The 16,989-nt window shown below is 34.2% G+C and overlaps 1 protein-coding gene across 3 annotated transcripts in view; it reads left to right on the top strand.

Moving 5' to 3' along the window:
* The window catches only part of ASCC3 (activating signal cointegrator 1 complex subunit 3), a 340,865-nt gene that overhangs the window by 266,705 nt on the left and 57,171 nt on the right, over positions 1–16,989 (top strand). The gene's annotated exons all lie outside the window — the stretch shown is intronic.

Here is a 16,989-nt window from a genome sequence, read left to right as displayed (position 1 = left end):
GTCTTAAATTGCTGCCAGCCAGTGCCTCTAGAAATTGGGCAGAAACTATTTATAAAGTCTTTTCCTCTGTTAAACAAGATCACTACAGAACAACATATTTGGACCATGTTTCCCACATATTTTATTATCCAAACTTGGATACTTCTGAGAATGGAATGGGTCACTATTAATATGTAAGACAGGATAATAGGTATAAACTGCGCTAGCCTTAGCAGCCAGATGATCTCCCTATACTTCAATATAATAACTTCTATGAATTATAATTGAAAGCTTTTCTTATTGCTTCTTTTGAGTCAGTCTTGTTGAATCCATGATGTTCCTGAAGTTCCTTAAGGACTTTACTTAAGTTCTCTTAGAATTAATTAATGCCAAAAAAACTGTTCAACTCTCTCTCCTTTCCCCTTTCCAAAATAAAAATACAACCAGATTTATCACATGGCCAAAAAAAACTATATTTTGTTTAGTTTTGGGTTTTGGCCAAGAAGCTTAGAACTAAATTTTCTATTGAAGTTAAAATTACTATTAGAAGTATTTTCTTCATCTCCCTCTCAGCATACTGTATGTGCATTTTTGTCTTTGTTGAGTTTAAATATAATTTCCCACAAAACTTTGCTAGTGCATTAGTCAAGGCATATGTTATAAATGAATACACCTCAGCTACATTGATGTTATTTTTAAAGAGTTAAGAACCATTGGACTATAAATATCTCTAAGGTCCTTCTCTTATATGTACACTGATTCTGAGGTAGTTCACTTACTTATTAGCTTTTTTCTTACCTCTTTTGCTTATCATTCTCAATAGGCTTCAATACCTCATTCACAGTTTCAAATTTTTCAGTGTTCTTCCTTTGAGAAACTGGTGTGTAAATTTTGAGTGGAGCCTAGAGCCAACTACAATGCAGTGAGTCAGAAAATAATTTATTAATGAATTGATAGATGGATGAATCCTATATTCATCAGTTTTCTGTTGTTTGCTCTCTAGAAAAGAGTACAGAATTGCAGTATATGAGGCAGCTATCAAAATTTTTTTATAAAAGTAAAAATTCATTTCTGAAATGAGTATAAAAAATAAGAATTCTTTTAGATCACTAAGAATGAGGTTTTTATTATTTCCTAGTTGGAGATTCATAAAAACAGGATTTGTCTGGATGGAAGACAGGAAAATAATGGTTAATTAATTTGGGCAAGTATCTTAAACTAATATCTGTTAGATTTAAGAATATAATTTTCCTTTCATATTCTCCTCCCTCGATGTATTTATCTAATCTAATATTTAAAAGTATATGCCTACCTTGGAAACACATGTAATAATATTAACTTACACCTTTGAGCACTTTTGATGTGCTAAAGCACTATTCTAGGAACTTTACATCAATAAATTCATTTAATCCTAACAATAACCATTCATTTTATATTGATAACATCCCATTATTATCCCACTTTACAGGTTAACTAATCTCTCTAAGGTTGCACAGTAAGTGAATACTTTGCAGTCTAGCAGCCAACTATGAATTCTTTTTTTTTTTTTGTATATTTTTTATTGGAGTTCCATTTGCCAACATATAGCATAACACCCAGTGCTCATCCCGTCAAGTGCCCCTTCAGTGCCTGTCACCCAGTCACCCCAACCCCCCATCCGCCTCCCCTTCCACTACCCCTTGTTCGTTCCCAGAGTTGGGAGTCTCTGATGTTTGTCACCCTCTCTGATATTTCCCACTCATTTTCTCTCCGTTCCCCTTTATTCCCTTTCACTATTTTTTATATTCCCGAATGAATGAGACCATATAATGTTTGTCCTTCTCCAATTGACTTACTTCACTCAGCATAATACCCTCCAGTTCCATCCACGTTGAAGCAAATGGTGGGTATTTGTCGTTTCTAATGGCTGAGCAATATTACATTGTATACATAGACCACATCTTCTTTATCCATTCATCTTTCATGGACACTGAGGCTCCTTCCACAGTTTGGCTATTGTGGACATTGCTGCTATAAACATTGGGGTGCAGGTGCTACGGTGTTTCACTGTATCTGTATCTTTGGGGTAAATCCCCAGCAGTGCAATTACTGGGTCATAGGACAGTTCTATTTTTAACTCTTTAAGGACCCTCCACACAGTTTTCCAGAGTGGCTGCACCAGTTCACACTCCCACCAACAAAGGGTTCCCCTTTCTCCACATCCTCGCCAACATTTGTTGTTTCCTGCCTTGTTAATTTTCCCCATTCTCACTGGTGTGAGGTGGTATCTCATTGTGGTTTTGATTTGTATTTCCCTGATGGCAAGTGATGTAGACATTTTCTCATGTGCTGGTTGTCCAAGTCAGTGTCTTCTTTGGTGAAATTTCTGTTCATGTCTTTTGCCCATTTCATGATTGGATTGTTTGTTTCTTGGCTGTTGAGTTTAATAAGTTCTTTATAGATCTTGGATACTAGCCCTTCATCTGATATGTCATTTGCATATATCTTCTCCCATTCTGTAGGTTGTCTTTTAGTTTTGTTGACCATTTCTTTTGCTGTACAGAAGCTTTTTGTCTTGCAAGTATAAATTCTTAACCCCTGTCCTGTGCTGCCTCTCTTGTCACACACACACACACACACACACACACACACACACACAAACACAGATGGAAGGAAGATAGTGAGGTGGGAGGTACGTGGTAAGACTGGATGCACATTTTAGATACTAACTCTTTATCAGAAATGTCATTTGCAAATATCTTCTCCCATTCCATACATTGCCTTTTAGTTTTGTTGATTTTTCCTTTGCTGTACAGAAGCTTTTTATCCTGATGAGTCCCAGTAGTTCATTTTTGCTTTTGTTCCCCTTACCTCCAGAGATGTGTCTAATAAGAAGTTGCTATGGCTGATCTCAGAGAGGTTGCTGCTTGTGTTCTCCTCTAGAATTTTTATGGTTTCCTGCCTCGTATTTAGGTTTTTTCCATCCATTTTCTATTTGTTTTTGTATATGGTATTAAAAAATATGGCCCAGTTTAATTTTCTGCATGTGGGTAACCAGTTTTCCCAACATGCTTTGTTGAAGGGATCATCTTTTTTCCATCGGATATTCTTTCCTGCTTTGTCAAAGAATAATTGATCGTATATTGTAGGTCCATTTCCAGGTTTTCTGTTCTGTTCCATTGATCTATGTGTCTGTCTTTGTGCCAGTACTATACTGTCTTGATGACTACAGCTTTGTAGTAGAGCTTAAAGTGTAGAACTGTGATGCTTCCAGCTTTGCTTTTCTTTTTCAAGATTGCTTTGGCTATTTGAGATCTTTTGTGGTTCCACACAAATTTTAGGATTGTTTTAGCTCTGTGAAAAAAACTGGTACATTTTTTTTTTAAAGATTTTATTTATTTATTCATGAGACACAGAGAGACAGGCAGAGACATAGGCAGAGGGAGAAGCAGGGTCCTCACAGGGAGCCCAGTGTGGGACTACATCCCAGGACCCCGGGATCACACTCTGAGCCGAAGGCAGATGCTCAACCGCTGAACCCCCCAGGTGTCCCAGTGCTGCTCTTAATATACAAATCCATCCCCCTCACAAAACTGTTGCTGTTTTGATAGGGATTACATTAAATGTGTAGATTGCTTTGGGTCGTGTAGACATTTTAGTAATATTTCTTCTTCCAATTCTTGAAAAAAAAAAAAAGAAGACAATGCACATTGTTTGTAAACGTTTATGAAAATCATATGCCTATTCCACTCAGTATACCCCTCCATTGCACTAAAAAAGACCCAAAAATATACCTAATACCGAGAGAATTAAACTGTGTCCTTTTCAGTCTTCTCTGAAAAGGCATTGATCAGAACATGAGACCTGTCCCCATCCTTTCAGCAGCCTGTTTCTCTCTACCATTACACTAACACCAGGTACAATGATCTCATTTAATTTTTATTAAAATAAAGTCAATTCTTGTGATAACTAAACAAAACAAATCATCTGCAAAAATGTAAGATAAACTCAGTAGCATATTTGTATAGATATCGTTTGGAGTACCCCTTAATAATTTCCATAACAACAATGACATAATCTCTTTGTCTTATGGCATTTAGTTCAGGAAACTCAGCCTGTGCTCGATAGCATCTAAGTCTGTACTATATCAGTTTTGATTGAAAATACTGGGGCATTAGAACTATAGGACTCCCATTGATAAGGAGATCTGCAGAAACCACTGTTTTGTTCATGTCTTGTGTAGGAATCACTTTCCATTCCCTAGGGAACATGTGTCAGTAACAAAGAAATATTAAATAATAAAGCAAGATTGTATTTGAAGTAATTACAGTGCAATTTCTAGAATTCATTCTTTTGCTGAAAAGTATTTTTTTACTGTTTTCTGTTACCACACTAAAGATTCCTAGATAACTCACATAGCCAAGTTGTCTTTATTCTCACCTCCAAAAATGTGTATTAATCTCCTTGTTTTGAAACAAGGAGAAAAAAAGCAGCCAGACATGAGCTATGGAGCACAGGATGATAAACACAACAGGGCAAAGAAAAGTAGTAGGAGTCCTTAAGTGTCAAAGACCTATTTTTGTTATCATTGCTTTTGTTACTATAGTTCTTAATAATATCACATTATACTTTTGAAAAATTCAGTATTAGAACTTATTCACTGCCAGCATCTCCTTTTTTGTTTTATTTTTGATATTTTTTAAATGCTTTATTTAAATTCAGTTTGCCACTAAGCATCTCCTTTTATAAAGATAGTCAATGATTTTTTTTTTTTAAGATTTTATTTATTTATTCATGAGAGACACAGAGAGAGAGAGAGGCAGAGACACAGGCAGAGGGAGAAGCAAGCTCCATGCAGGGAGCCCAATGTGGGACTGGATCCTGGGTCTCCAGGATCACACCCTGGGCTGAAGGCAGCGCTAAACCACTGAGCCACCCTGGCTGCCCAGTCAATGATGTTTTTAAAGTCATCTTTAAACTATTTTATTAATAGATTATTTTTATTTTTATTTTTTTATTTTTATTTATTTATTTTTTATTTTTTTATTTATGATAGTCACAGAGAGAGAGAGAGAGAGAGAGGCAGAGAGTCAGAGACACAGGCAGAGGGAGAAGCAGGCTCCATGCACCAGGAGCCTGATGTGGGATTCGATCCCGGGTCTCCAGGATCGCGCCCTGGGCCAAAGGCAGGCGCCAAACCGCTGCGCCACCCAGGGATTCCATTAATAGATTATTTTTGAAAAGAATTTTTAGTATTCCTGAGATCACAACTGAAAAGCCTCTGTTCTCTTGAGTATTACTGTGAACTTACTCTAATACTTCCATCAGTTAAGTTTTGGCAGTGAATGAAGTTTTCTCACTTTCTTAAACTATATAATGAATTTTTTTTGTTTTGTTTCCTTTGGTATTAATGATAATGTAAAAAGTATGTTCATTAAGATTTTCTTGGTTCTCTATGTTGCAGTGTAATTGATTTTACTTGGCACAGAGTAGAAAAAACTAGGAGGTAACCAACCATAGAAAGAAAAAAGAATATTAAGACATTGACTCAGTTTCACCAGGCATTTAAAAATACATAAATACAAATTGAACACCAATAAAAAATAAATTTATTATTAAAAAAATAAATAAAAATACATAAATACATATAAAAATACATAAAAATACATACACGGTATTATTTCTCTGCATTTAACATCAAACATAGTCTCAAATGATGATCTGTTGATTTTATGTATTCGTAACTGAAAATTGATAATTGTTTTTAGACCTTTTTTCCTTTAGAGAAGATATGTATTTTGAATCCCAAAGTTAGCTATACAGTTGTTTTTCCTTTATTTAATTAAAATTGGAATTCCTACTTTTAGTCATTTTGTATGTCACTACCAACTTTTCTGAATTTCTTTTTAAGTAAGGATGCAACTTTATTGCCTTCATAATATTTACCAGAAAGTATATTTTCTCTCAAAAATAAAAGAGAAACTTTTTAATCAGATCAGTTCATGACATGCTTCCCTATACAGTTTTTTTGGCACTGCCGACTTCCCTCTTCCAGTGTTCATAGGAAAAGATTGTCAGATTTGATTTTAAAAAAAAAAATGCATTAAGTCATTTATACCCTATCTTCTGAATTTTGTTCTTTTTCTTCCATCAATAGAATGGTTGAGGTCCAACTGGTATTTTACAGAATGGTATTATATTGACAATATAAACAGGAAATTTCTGAGTCTTAAGAAAGAAATATCTGGGGCACCTGGGTGGCTCAGTCAGTTAAGCATCTGCCTTCAGCTCAGATCATGATCCCAGGGTCCTGGTATCAAACCCCAGAGTCTGGCTCCCTGTTCAGCAGAGTCTACTTCTCCCTCTCCCTATGCCCCTTCCTACATACCCCCACTTGTATGTGCTTTCTCTCTCTTAAACAAATAAATAAAATCGTTAAAAGAAAAAGAGAAATATCTTTTTAAAAAGAAAAAGAAATATCTTAAGTATATATAAAACACATAATTTATATTTATTCTTCATATGTTGCTCTCTACATTGGTCTATATTAAATTCTATCCACTGTATTTCTACCCACAAACCATGTACTGCTTCTTGTAAAAAAAAAATATTTGTTTTTTTACCTATAATGTGTGAGGTTCTCTGTAGGGGCAGGAGATAGAATAGTGAACATTACTGACAAAAACATGTGAGAGAGTGAGTGTGGCACACATATGCCAAAAATATATAGATTCAAATAGGGCTGGAAGCAATTTATTCATGATAAAAACTACTGAGGAACTGCAAGACAAGGTGGAACTGTGCCTGTCATATTTGCTGGGACATATGGTGATCATTCCTTTACAGACCAGGGAAAGTGGGGATTAAGATTAGACCTGTGTGGCATTTACATGAGTTTCTCTTGGAATATTTTCATTATTCCAAATAACGTGAGGAGCTTTGCTTTTTTAAACATGGCATTGTGTTAAACTTCCAGGTACTAATTCTTATTGGTAATTACTCCATTAAATCTTAATTTTGGTCAACACTGAAAAAGAAAATACACTTCCACTATTTTTTTTTTTTTTAGTAACACCTCTTGAGACTTCCATTTCTAGTCACTCATTTTCCTAAGAAACTCAACTATTTCTAGCTCATGTTTTCAAATGTCTTGTCTTTAAATGATAGTTAAATACTCTATTCTAGTTGTACTGAGACTGTTTCTTTTCACTAATCTTATTCTATAATAGCAATTCATTTATTTAAATTTTGTCTTTCCAGTACATCCATTAAAAAATAATACTATCTTTAATTAAGTACCTACTACATGCCACACATTCTACATAAGTTGTAATCATCAAACAGTGCTTCATGGTAAACATTAATATACAGATCATGAAATTGAAATTTAATGAGGTTAAGTTTTTCCAGGTACCATAGAGAGGTAGTTCTTTAGAATTCTTTCCTATACCTTACTTACTTCCTCTCTGTGACACAGTTTATCCTTATCCAGTGTTTTAATTCCAACTGTAAAAAATTTTTAAATCATGAAATTATAATGCTTTTAAAAGTATATACTTTTAAAAAGTCAATTAAGAAGCAGAATTACTTTTAAAATTATGTATGGTCTTACAACTTAGAATTATATGTGTTAAATGCAGATGTTAAGTACTGTGACAGAATTATTTCAATATTTCTTATTGAAAACATATTTTAAGTTTTAAATGATATGATGCTATTTGGAAAGTTTAGATATCTTATAAGAACTCTTGCCAAGTTTTCTTTTAACACCATGAATTAATAAGCTTCATAATTAAGGCAGCTGCTTCACACTTCTATTGTTAACCAGTGACATTACATCTGTCTTGCTCCATTGATGCCCTCCTCCTACTTATTGAAGCATTTAGCAGTTTTGGCAACAGGGATTACATGGCATGGAGTAAGTAGTCTAATTAGATATAAGTGAAAATCCTGAGGGAAAAGGACATTTAAAAAGTAATTTAAAGAATCTCTTAATGATGTTGGCACTGAAAGCCCAAGTCTAGAGTAGAAAGTGCCTGCCATCATGGCAAACAAGGATCATGATTTGATATGTTCAGTGAACTTTTAGAAGGTAACCTATTTTAAAACCATAATAGAAATGAAAAGATTTCAAAGTTAGGGAAAATTTATTTGAACAGATTTACGAATATGCTTTCTATAGTACTAATAGCTTTGAAAGAAAACAGAATATGTCCCAAATGTATTCTGTCTCTAGAATCTTCAATAATTTTTTTAAAAAGATATACTCAGTTGTTATGGTTTTTGTGGCTACACAGAAACATGAGATTATATATCAAATATCCTATCTGAAAAGTTGTGAAATTCTTATTTTTTCACAAAGCCTTGGATATTGACTAAAAGTATGGGTTTCATATGTTAATATAAAATAGAACCATTCCAAATTTAGAAAAGTACCAGAGCAATAAGATTTTTATATATCAATAAATTTCCAGGTTTGGCAGTTCTCTGTACTGCTTTCTTTAAAAGCATACAGATTCTTTGCTCTGCCCATATATAGAACATTTTCAATAATAGAGCATTTCTAATGGTTGAATTTTGTCCTGTTTGGGCATAACTACAAATCTTTTGATAGAAAATTGCAAATATATCTTTCTCAAACAGGAGATTGGAAGAATAAGCAAATTTGTTTTAAAAAGAGACAAATTTAAAACAAAACAAATAAAAAGGACAAGCCAGATACGAATAGCATCAGTAGGGGACCCAGCATGGAAAATTAAAGAGTTCATTAAAGGAAGAATGAAAGGAAGGAGAGGTTAACTGAGTAACAGTGAACACCACCAACCTCATGGCCTTCCATTTCCAAATAACCTCCTGACAATTGCAGGATCCCATCTGCTACTCTTTATCTTCCTGGTGGGGAAACCTAATGGGATATCTTCCAGGGTTTGTGAGAAGAGCTTCCCTAACCCTCAGGCTGGGGAGCTGCCTGGCATCTTTTAGAGAGGCACAGATGGCAAATGTCTTGAAAAAAAGTTATCTTTCTACTTCTCTTGGTCTCTTTCCCTTGAGACTTTCCCTCTTCTCCAATATTTCTCAGCTTCCTCCTAGCTTTCTGTACATATGAGCTCTCTTCAGCCCAGAGAAAAGTGAAATATTTTCCTGGCAAAAGACCTTGGTCTCAGATGTATCTGTTGTGCCTTAATAGATTATGTCAAGATTTTTAAGCTGATAAGTTCTGATAAGCATAAAACGTATTTGTGATGTTACCTGAAATTTGTTCTGTTTAAATTTTTTTATTTTTTATTTTTTTGGCTTCCTGAATAATGTGCCACAGAATGACAACTGGCAATTATTAGGATTCTAATGGTCTGTGACTAAGTAGAGTGTTAGTTATGAAATGATTTTAAATATCAAAATATGAATAGCTTTGATATTTCTTTATCACCTAGTTTAGCTTTCTCATTTTTTTCAAAGAACAAAGACTCATTTTTGCCAAAGATGACACAATCTGTATGGAAAAATAATATTAAAAACTCAACTCTCAAGAAAGGGCAAAGTTTGAATTAGAATTCATATTTCTCAGCAACCTTTTAAATACCTTTTCTCCCTTTAGCATTTTATACTCTTCCTTTTGCTCTTCTTGCATCTTATTTTGCCCTTTTATTTAAACTTACAAAGCACAAGGTACATAAAATATACCATTAACCTTCTCAGCCTAAGCTATCTATAAAAAATATTTTTGGCTTGTCAACACTTATAAGATTTGCTAAGTGTTCTATCCAATACTCAGCGTACTATGGGGAATACCAAGGAAATAGAACACCCATATCTTTTAAGGAGATTTGTCCTAGAGCCCAAAGATGCTAATAAAAACAAGGGATAGGCTTGTGCTGACTACATGTCTCTTGGCTATTGCTTTGTCTCTGCATTAGAAGCATTCAGTCCTACTAATGGCGTTCAGAGCAGAAGAATTGCAGGCATTGTTCTCCCCAAAAGTCAAGAGTTACCAGCCTGTCCTATGGGAAAGAGGCATGTAAGTTACAGGGGTCATATAAGTATTTGCAGAGGGAGTCTACATTTAGACATTTATTAATTACAATTATAATCTAAATGGTATCATATAAATTATGTTCATTAAACTCCAGGGTAGTTTACTTTTCAGCAAACACCTTATCATGAATCATTTGGAAAAGGAAATCATCAATTTAGTTTTGAAAATAATTTATCATTGATATCTCTGCTTAACTTAATGACATCAGATTTCATAGCTATTTAGAATCGCCAATATAGGAGGACCTGGTGGCTCAGTGGGTTAAGCATCCAACTCTTGATTTTGACTCAGGTAATAGGTTCCACACTCAGCATAGGAGTCTGCTTGAGATTTTTTCTCTCTCCCTCTCTCTCTGCCCCTCCCCATATGTACATGTGCTCTCCCTCTCTCCAAAATAAATAAATCTATGTTTAATTAAAAGAAAAGAATTATTGATACAGATTCAGTCATATTGGGGAAATAAAAATAACATCAAAGATTATGATATTGCTGAAATAAAATCTCTTCCCTAAATTGTAGCCATTTGTCACTTTACTCTATGAGTAAGTAGAGCATTGTTTAAACTTTAAAAATGAGTGGAAAATAAAAGGAAACTTTAACATTGGGTAAAATATTTTAAAATGTAGTTTTTGTATGCCAGAAATTGGTTTCTGCTGAAAATGTTTCTAATTTTATCCCAATAAATTTAAGTGTTCTAAAATTATTGTTAGGGTCCTGTTGGTCCAGCAAATTGAACAGTTCAGAAATCATTGGTAGCTCCTTGTTAGTTAATAATGGTGATCAGAAATGTTCCAAAAGGCTCATGTCATGGTTCCTGTCCTAAATATATTCCCAGTACATATAATGCCAAAACATTGTTTAAGCTAAAAATCTATCATCCTGCCTTTTACTCTCACAGAACTACCAAGTAGGTAAATTAAAATTGATTATTCCCAGTACTTAAAGCCAACTCAATGTATTTCTGCATCACTTCTGTATAACAGAGCAAAAGAAAAACTAAACATCCTAATTTCATTTCCTACCCCCAGGTGGTATAAGTGGAGTCTACAATATTACATTATTTTAGAAACATAGAATTTTAAAAGGAAAAATAATTATAGACGGACTTGCTACTAAGGGACATAATAGACTTTTAGATTAACTAATATGCCAGGCTTTTTCTTTTTATGTAATAATGTAGAAAAACAATAGAATCCCCTATGTGCCTAAAAATATATATATTTTTAAAAACTGTTAATACAGTTTAGGATCAAACTTTTGTAAATTCTCTATTGTAAAAAATTCAAATTAAGGTGTATCTTAATATGTATTTAAAAATAAGTCATATGTCGCCATCTCCCTGGTTTATTAAATAAATATATTTTTTATATTTATATAATATGTATTTATATATTTTATATAATAGTGTTATTATAAAAATATTTTTATATTTAATTAAATATTTATATAAAATTATAATATTTATTACATACAGACTGTGCTTCAGGCACGGAGAATATAGCAGCAGACTAGGCTAATGAAGTTCCAGTACTCATGGACCTTATATTCATAGTGGGGCTGGTAAACAAACAAGTAAATAAACATGTAATATAACTAAGTGGATATAAATAAGAATTTTTTAAAACCAGGCAAATGTCTACAGATAAGTAGAGAAGACTGTTCTAGCTAGGACAGTTAAAACTTTTCTGCAGAGATATCTGAACAGAGAACTGAGAGACATGAAGGACCAACTCATGAGAAAGCCTCTGGGAAGAAAGTCTGGGCATAAGGAAAAGCATATGCAAAGGCCATGAAGCAGGAATTACTTATCAGGTTCAAAGAATAGCAGGGAAGCCAGTGTGGCTAGAGCAGAACAGGCTTTGGGAGGACATGGTATACAGGGGCTAGGTCATCTGTAGTCTTGCTAGGAGTTTGGATTTTGTCCTAAGTGTTCAGTGAAGCCACTGGAGGAGTTTTGATCAAAAGAGTGATGTGATATTATTTGTTCTGAAAAGACCACTCTAGTTCCTTAGTAGAGAAATGATTGTTACAAAAAAGTCAAGATGAGAGAAAATGGCTTGGATACAATGGCCAGAAGTTGAAATGATGAGTAGTAGTTATATTCGGTATGTTTTGAAGATAGAACCAACAGGAATTGATGGATTAATTATAAGTAAACAGAAGAAATAAAGACAATACTAGGTTTTTGTCCTAAACAACTTGGTGAAGAGAATACCATTTACTGAGGTGAAGAAGACTAAGCGGAGTCTGTGTTTATTTGGGGGCACTTAGTAATTGGCATATGGATGGGATTCAAAATTTCAGTCATGTGGTTGGTTGAGATTATCCGGGTGGAATGAGTATTGAAAAGAAGTCTGTGGAGCTAGAGAGTATAATACTAAGTAAAATAAGTCAATAGCAGAGAAAACAAATACCATATGATCTCAGTCATGTGAAATTCAAGAAACAAAACAAAGGGGAAAAAAGAGACACCAAGAAATAGACTCTTTAACTATCGAGGACAAACTGACGAAGGCAGGTGGGTAGAGGGATGGGTGAAATAGGTGATGGGGATGAAGGAGTACACTTGTGATGAGCACCAGGATGATGTAGGAAAGTGTTGAATCACTGTACTGTATGCACGAAACTGAAAACAACACTGTATGTTAACTATACTAGAATTAAAATTAAAAACAAAAAAGAAAAGAGGTCTGAGGATTGAGCTTTGGGAACTTAGCATGTTGAGGTTGAGGAGAAAGAGGAGAAGCTGTGTCAGCAAAGAAAACTGAGAATGAGGGATGACAAGTGGAAGGAAAACTTCCAGGAAAATGTACTGCCCTGGAAGCCATGGGGGGAAGAATATCTCAAGAAGGGGATGGTGATTAATTGAGTTAAAGATTGTTGATACAGAGAGGATGAAAGCTAAGATTGCTCATTTGACTTGATAAGATTAAGATCCTAGATGTCTTTAATGAGTAGTTTCAGCAGAGTAATAGAAGACAAGAGCCTTATTTTATTTGAAAGGACTTAAGAGAGACTGAGTTTTAAGAAAGTAGGGATAAGGGATCCCTGGATGGCTCAGCAGTTTGGTGCCTGCCTTCAGCGTGGTCCTAGAGTCCTGGGATCAAGTCCCACGTCAGGCTCCTTGCTTGGAGCCTGCCTCTCCATCTGCCTGTGTCTCTGCCTCTTTCTCTCTCTGTCTCTCATGAATAAATAAAATTTTTAAAATAAAAAAATTTAAGAAAGTAGGGATAATAGTAATATAGCTAATTCTTACCTGGAGCTGGGGGGAGTATATAAAATCAATATCCTTTTTTTAAATTTAAGAAATAGTATATTTATGTGCAGATAAAAATGATCTTATAGTGATGTAAAAAAAAAAAAAGTTACAGGAAAGAGCAAAATTCTTAAGAAGACAAAAGGGAACTAGGAATCAACCCAGAAGTGGAAAAATTGGCCTTAGGTAGAGCAAATTAATCCATTGTAACAAGAGAAAAGATAGAGTATTGAAGTATAGATGCAAGGAGGTTAGTAGGTGGTAGGATAATGAGGAAATCCATTTGTGTTTGCTTTAATTTTTTTTAAACTAAGAAGCTAGGTCATCAGCTGAAATTGAGGAGGTGAGGTAAGACCTGTGAATGTGTGCAAAGGCCATTAATAGACTAAGGAGCCATAGTGTGGTGGAGTGAATATGACATTCGCATTTAGGAAACATGGGTTCAAATCTCAGCATGGCCATTTTAACCTCTTTGTGTAAGTGGCAGGTCATTTAATCCCTTAACCTCAGTTTCCTCATTCATTAAAAAATGTGCAAACATACCTGCCATACTTACCATCACAGCATTGCTGTGAAGATCTAATAAGGTAAAAGATACATGTTCAAACATATCTGACCTTGATCCAGGTAGATTTTTTTTTCGTTTAGTGCTATGTTTTAGTTTATGATTCTTACTTGTTTTTGTTTTGCTTTTGTTTTGCATTCAAAACTATCATACTCTAGATACCTTTACATGTTTTAAGGGTTCAGAACACTTGGTCTCTCTCCTTCAGAAGGGCTGGCCTTACTGGATTCACTAAGGAACCTTTTATTTTGTTATTCATATTTGGAGGAATAAAGAAGAATACAGTCTTATTTCTCTTATGATCCTAGGTACAGACTTGCCCTTAATCTACCATATAGTTAGTTTTATCTTTGCTTATTTAAGAGAACATATGGTAACTTCATTTGTGAGATGTTGGTTTCCTTGATGGCAGTGTCATTTTCTGAGTTTGCTCTTGCCTCTACTCCCCTACTCCCTTGGTCCCTCTTCCTTTCTCTCCAGGTTAATATTTTACTAGAAGGCCGTGGCTTTGGGTTTTAGTGTACCACAGGGGAGTGACAAACTCTGTAAAAGTAATGATTCCCCACTGCCACATCATCCTACTTCCAAATAATAAAAGCACTAGGATTCTTTAATGAGACATTACCCCAGCTTCCAGACCAAAGTCTGTGTTGCTAAGAGTGCTCATCTATTTATAGTTGTTAAAAACCACTTAGTAATTAAAAGAATTCATAAAGTAATTATGACTTGTAATAGTGATTATGGCTGGGTGATTACTCCTTCACTAAGATGCTTTGCAAATGGATTAGCACTTCTTTGAATTAGAAACTTGGGCTTGAAATCTGTGAGGAAGCTTTATTAATAAGAAAAATGTTCTTTCTTTTGGGACTAAGCAGAAAGCTGTAAAACAGCCAGGAAGCCATTGGGATCCTGACTGAGAGAAAAATCAGGCAAATCAAATTGGTCATATTATTGGGCATATATTCATCTGGAAAAATTCTCTTCATTCAATTGCAGTTAAAGCTCTGGTCGATTTAATCTAGTTCATTAGTAATGCCAACTCTAAAATGGGCTATGATATTTAGTAGTTTCTCTTCCTGAATAAGTAGGCAAATATTACGTTATTTAATCTGATATTTGAGGCAGGAGAATCATATTTAAAGTCCAGGTATTTCCAAAATACGGGTTATCAAAAGTAAACATTTTTGATATATAAATACACAACACTACTAGTTCAGTTTTTTTCTAGTGAGGAAATAAATGTCCATTCTTTCTATTACTCTGCATTTTTTAAATCTCTTCTTCCCTTTTCCACAGTTTCTTCTTTGCCTCCCTTACTGGTTACATTTACTCTTGTCCTTCATTTTCTCTTCTTGGAAGCTTATATATTATTTATCTGTTACTATCTTACAGATATTCTTAAACACAGATCTTCAGTAGTTCCAGCAAGTATTTATTTAGCACCTACCATGTTAGGTAAAGAGGACAGTGATAATTAAGATATGGTCCCTGCCTTTAGGAAGGGAATATCCCTGTGTCTAAGAAGTAATTAATTATAGTTTGATATTAACTATTTGAAAATATAAATTGTGCTAGTATGTCTAGAGTACAATGAAACTCTTGGTTATTTAGAACATGGGCTTCAGAGTCACACATGACTCCACCATTTTCTAAATATGTGATCTTGGGTTAGTTACTTAATCTGTCCAAGTTTGATGCTCCTCTATAAAATAAAGAAGAATAAATAAAATAATGTGTGTAAAGCCTCAATACATTGCCTATCATATGATATTTGAATTAGAACTTTAGTCATTCATATCTGTTATTGTTGTTTTCATTAATATTTTGATATAACAAGCACTAGTAGTTGATAGATTATATAATTTACATAAATCATATCTACATATGACAAATACCATTAACCTCTTTTACTTGAAAGATGAAAATTACAAGATAAATGCAGGTTCATTATTATGCTATACAAGATTGTTCTGAGTCTGGCTACAGTGTAGGTTGGAGTGAGAATAGCCTCCAGTCTTCAACTGCTCTTCCCCTTTTGCTCCTCCTTGGAGCTCATGCTAGTCCATGTGCCAGGAATACCTCCTTCACCACCTAGGCCAGGGCAGTTTTCACACATTGGTCAAGACTCACTTATTTGTGTAAAGCTCTGACCAAATTAAAAAAGAAATCGTAAAATCATTGGTGAAGGGATGATTTATTCAACAAGTATTGTTGAGCAAATTGTATAACGTTTTGGAAATATATTCAAGTTAGATTCTAATTTCATGGCATATATTAGAATAAATTTCAGTCAAATTAAGGATTAAAGCCAAAAATAATGTTAAAATTTCAAAGACATACAGGGGAAGAAACACAAAAAGCATAAAGGAACTACAGAAATTACAAAAGGAAATGGATTGATTTGCCTACATAAATGTCTAAATGTATGAAGTATTAGTATTTGTTACAATTCTGATCGACAAAAAGTAATATATTTTAATTTTTTAATTAAAAAATTGAAAAAGAAACCATAGTTCCAATGATAAAGTGAAAGAGGGCATTAAATAATTTACAGAGGAAGAAATTCATTTTAACAGATATTAAAAACACCCTTCAGCCCTCTCAGTGATCAAAGAAATATGAATTGGAACAAAAATTAGCAATATTTTAATCTATTAAATTGTTGGAAATTCAAAAGGGATATTACTCATTGATAAGGAGGTGTGAGTTGTGATATTTCCAGCACTAATAGAGTTTTCAGTGGCCCAGTCTTTCTAGAAAGAAATTTGACAATATCTGTCAAATTAAAAACTAAAAAATCCTTAGGAATTTTCTGCTCCCTGATGTTGTGATTCCATCTCTAAGAATCTATCCTAAGGAAACAATATGTTGTTGAGATACATGTACACAGATGTTCATCACGGCATTATTTACAATAGCAAAAAAAAAAAAAAAAAGGTGGAAAGCTTTTCTAAAAACACCAGAATTGCCTCTTTAAGAATAAATAATTTAGGGATCCCTGGGTGGCTTAGCGGTTTAGCACTGCCTTCAGCCCAGGGCGTGATCCTGGAGTCCTGGGATCGAGTCCCACATCAGGCTCCCTGCATGGAGCCCACTTCTCCCTCTGCCTGTGTCTCTCCCCCTCTCTCTCTCTCTGTCTCTCATGAATAAATAAATAAAATCTTTTAAAAAATAAAT

Source organism: Vulpes vulpes, chromosome 1 (genome assembly GCF_048418805.1).
Source record: "Vulpes vulpes isolate BD-2025 chromosome 1, VulVul3, whole genome shotgun sequence".
NCBI classification, from domain to species: Eukaryota; Metazoa; Chordata; class Mammalia; order Carnivora; family Canidae; genus Vulpes; species Vulpes vulpes.
This window is presented reverse-complemented; position numbering and strand designations above follow the sequence as displayed.